General features: G+C 44.8%; 1 long non-coding RNA gene across 1 annotated transcript; it reads right to left on the bottom strand.

The window, feature by feature from the left end:
- Positions 1–1,868: 1,868 nt before the first annotated feature.
- LOC123367594 lies at positions 1,869–4,045 on the bottom strand. Its single transcript, XR_006578545.1, has 3 exons — positions 3,597–4,045; positions 2,394–2,496; positions 1,869–2,222 (listed from the first exon to the last, which is right to left on the bottom strand). It is a non-coding gene; the product is annotated as an uncharacterized LOC123367594 (long non-coding RNA).
- Positions 4,046–4,294: the final 249 nt, after the last annotated feature.

Genomic DNA, 4,294 nt, shown 5'->3' with positions numbered 1-4,294 from the left:
TAATCAACAAAGAAAATGGTAAAGCCTTCAGAAGAATGTCCATTTAAATAAGGAAAGAGATTTGGCCCACTGCTGGTAGAAGTTAATTTATCTGGGGTTGCTCCCTGGGGAGACAGTGATGCCTAGTGGCTAGCGCTGGAGACCTGGGCTCTACTCCTAGCTCTGTAACTGGCCTGCTGGATGGCTTTGGTAGGTCACTTCATTGCTCTGTGCCTCACTTTCCCCATATGTAAAATGAGGATAATGATACTGGCTTCCTTTGTAAAGTGCTTTGAGATTTGCTGATAATATGAGATTTGCTTTATAATATGGATATATTTCACTATACACGTACTCTTACTCAAATTCAGGGTTGGAGGCCGGGTTCAGAGAGTGGAGGGTTAGGAGATGGTAAAGATGACTTCCAGTTTCTCATTGCAACACACTGTTGTTCAGCATTTTCAGACAAGATACACAATTTATTTTTCAAACAAGTAGCTTGACTCTTGGGTGGACAGGTTCCCAGTGTTCCTTCTTGTGGCCATTTTTGACACACCATATTCAGGAATTCCTTCTTTCTTAATAAATAGTTGAACCACAGTAATGCTATTCTGGGATCACATGTAATGCATGAAGGAGTCTGTATCAATTTTGCACTTTTTAGAAAACTCTCTGCAGAAAGCACACAACTTTCTGGCTAAGAAGCATACAAGTACACTTGATGAATATCTTGTAGAAGTCTATGTTTAAAAAAATGAGCTCTGTTATTCCTTTCATGGAAAAATGGACATCACAATTCATCTCCTACTGTCAAAGTATCCAGTTTTCACTGCCATCAAATGCATAAAAATATGGTTACTTCCCGCTTTGATAGTTCTACCATGAGCCATTTAGACTTGTTAGCTATGGCATCACTGTGCAGAATGTCTGGGTCTGCAGTAGGGAAATTAAGAAGAGTCTGTAATTTAATAAAATGTCTTGCAGAGGTTGAAAATGAAAAGGACCGTGAAAAACTTCAATCTCTTCAGCCCAGATCCTCAAAGACCCCCCTGGGAGCTGGACACCTAAATGCATTTGAGGATCTGGGCCTTCCTGATCTAAGCAGTGTTGCAGGAAAATACTGCTTGGAATGGGGGAGTCAGGGAAGAACCCAGCTGGGGCAAATACAGAGGAGATGATGTAAAGGGAGGGGAACAATTTGCACTCTCAGGTATACGCACTTGAAATGCTACCGCGGCACTGCGCCACTGCTATAGCACTTCAGTATACACACTGCCTATGTCAACGGGAGGGATTCTCCTTTCAGTGTAGGTAACCCACCTCCCTGTGAGGCAGTAGTTATGTCGATGGACAGAATTCTTCCATCGACCTAGCGCTGTCTACACAGGGACTTTGATCGGCTTAACTTCGCCGCTCAGAGGATGTGGATTTTTCACACCCCTGACTGATGTAGTTAAACAGACCTGATCTTCTAGTGTTCACCAGGCCTTCGTTCCCATTGACTCAGTGGGAATTGTGTCAATATATCTGAAGGCAGAATTTAGCTCAAGGTCCTCCCCGATTCTCTGTTCACACTAAAGCGAATCCATTTTAGAGCCAGACTTTCGGGTAGGGCTCAGTCTAATCTCCTCTTTTGTGCATGCAGCTTTGCCCCTGCAAATGCTTGTATCTGCACTTCTGTCTGCAACTTTTGCTGCAGATGCAAATATTAGCAGTTATACCTGACCTGCTGATATAAACAGATTCTTATATGCTTATCTACTAATATATACACATATAATGGATATCAAAGGGAAACTGTTCATGAATATGCAGAGAGAAATGGAGGCCAATGGTGAAAATCTGCTTTACCTGTCCTAGGTTGTCCAGTAGAAATCAACAATCCCAGGTAAGCAGATCTGATTCTGCTTAGTAGACGGCAGTGGAACATAAACACACTAGCGCAGATATTGCAACATATAAAAGCCAATTTTCAGAAGTAGCTTCTTATTCTAAGCTTGCATATATTCATTCGCATGCACAAAATCAGCATTGGCCTATGCACATGGATATTTCCAACTATAAATCACTGCCCGATTTAAATGACTCAATACTTGCTTTGGTTAAAAGAGCCTGATCTTGATCCCACTGTAGACATTGGCAAAGGTCCCATCGATTTCAGCAGTGGCTCAGAATTTGCATGGGCAAAATTGGAGGCTGTTTCAAAGCTGGCCCCTACTGGTCAGCCATCCTGGAGTTGGCTGCTGGATGCGAGAGGTGGTTGAAGATTTACCAGGTTTACATAAATGGAAAGAAAAATTAGATGGGCAACTTAAAACATGGATTCTTTTCAAAATGTAACCCTAGGAGTTAGTACAATTTAAAATGAATTAGCACAGGCAAGATGAAATTGTTCAGCACTTAAAGAGTTTTACCTTTTCAGTTGTTGGATTTATCTGATTTTCTGCAATAGGAATCTTCATTTTCTTATTTACACTTGGGAGGCATTAGCTTGTACCTTCCTAGCCTGCAGAATCACTTTAACATTGACAGGGAGGGAAGAGAAAAGTGTTGGTAAATAGCATGGGAGATCAAAAATCACTATCATCGGATGCACTTCTCAGTGTTAAAGCACTTTAAAGTATTCTAAGTCTGACTTTTCTAAATGGGTCACTCCTTTCTAAATCACATCTATTCTACCATTAGGCTTGTTTTGCCAGGAATGCAGAACAAGAGTAATTCTGAATGGAATCAGATTAATCTACCTAGCACAGCACTTCCTTTTTCACTACCCACTAATTATTAATATTCCTCACTGTAGATAATGTTCACTTGGGACCTGATTCGAAACCCGTTGAAGTAAATGCAAATAATCCTATTACTATTCCTGGGTTTTGGATTGGGCACTACCAGCACTAAACTACAGTAGATACTGCACTATCCAAATAGGCTGGGTCGGAATTTCATTTTTCTAGCTGGAGTAGAACCAAGCAGCTATTCGCACAAAAGGGAGATTGCAGAATTAATACACCTCAGCTGTGGGTGTCACAGCTCCAGTCAGATACCCTCCTCTTGGCCATTTGTCAGACTGTTTGAGGGGATCCAACGGCTGGACCCTGTGTGTTTTAAGCCTCCGGGGTCTGAATGAAGCGCAGGCACAGCTGTTGTTGTAAGGCTTGGCTTTGGCTTTCGCCATTTGGTTTTATATAAGTGGTTGTTTGCCCTCCCCTGTTTGACCCCTTTCTTGTTCACCTTGCTGCCCTTTTTCAGGAAGAGCGGGAAAATTGTGTCATGTGACTTGGGAATAGCCTGCCTAGTAACAGGAGAGCATAAAAGCCCAGCATGCCCTGTCAGGGCCGGCACAACCCATTAGGCGACCTAGGCGGTCGCCTAGGACACTAACATTTGGGGGGCGGTGACCGCGGTGGCCGGACCTTCCACCGCCGCTGTCGGGGTCGGCTTTTCGGGGGCGGGACCTTCCACCGCCTCTGTCCGGGGCAGCTTTTCGGGGACGGGACCTTCCGCCGCCTAGGGCGGCAAAAAAACTGGCGGCGCTCCTGCGCCCTGTGAAGCATGCTGTCTGTCCCAGAGGCAGCTCAGTGTCTACAGAATACCATCAAGAAAGAAGATCAATTTACCTGTTCGTGAGCTCCTAATCTGGTGTCGTTGTTCCTGGTCCTTGTCGTCCAGTCCGTGGTGATCTTAGTCATGGTCCTCTTCCGTCCCTGTTCCAGCCGAGCCCCCGATCCTGTTATGGCGTCCCTGCTCCCCTTCTGGTATCCTTGGGATATGGTGATATACAGTTTTACCTGTTTATCTTGTTAACCCACTTATAATTTGGGGTCCTGGCTTCATGCCAGCTTTTGTGTTAACTACCAAGTTACTTCAATAAATTTTGTTGTTGTGTGCACCCCATTAATTGCCTAGTGCTCTGCCTTTGGCGGGAAGGTCTGGGGGTGAGGGAAGGGGATTGCTACCAGTGATCAGATACAGATCAAGGGGTGCTTGTAGTAAGAAAGGAAGGCGAATTTATTTCCTGGCCTCTCCTCCAACCCAACATTGTCTTGGGGCCTTGTGATGGGGTGGGAAAAAAACCCTCTAGAGAGGAAGGAACTGGGCCCAGGCCAGAGGGGGAGCTTTAAAGGAGAGGAGCCAGTGGAGGAGGGCTGAACCTAAGCTTTGCAAAAGGAGCACAGTGGGAGGCCCAGCTGCCAGGGCCCCTGATTATTGATGGTCTGCCTGACCTGCTGAGGAAAAAGGACTCTGGACACTTGCAAGGTTGGAGACAGTTCTCTTTGATTTATTTTGTTTACATGTCCTTGCTTTTCCTTCGTGT

This window comes from Mauremys mutica, chromosome 3 (assembly GCF_020497125.1).
Source record: "Mauremys mutica isolate MM-2020 ecotype Southern chromosome 3, ASM2049712v1, whole genome shotgun sequence".
In the NCBI taxonomy this organism is placed as follows: Eukaryota; Metazoa; Chordata; order Testudines; family Geoemydidae; genus Mauremys; species Mauremys mutica.
The sequence above is the reverse complement of the archived record's forward strand: the minus strand, read 5'-3'. Positions and strand labels throughout refer to the sequence as shown.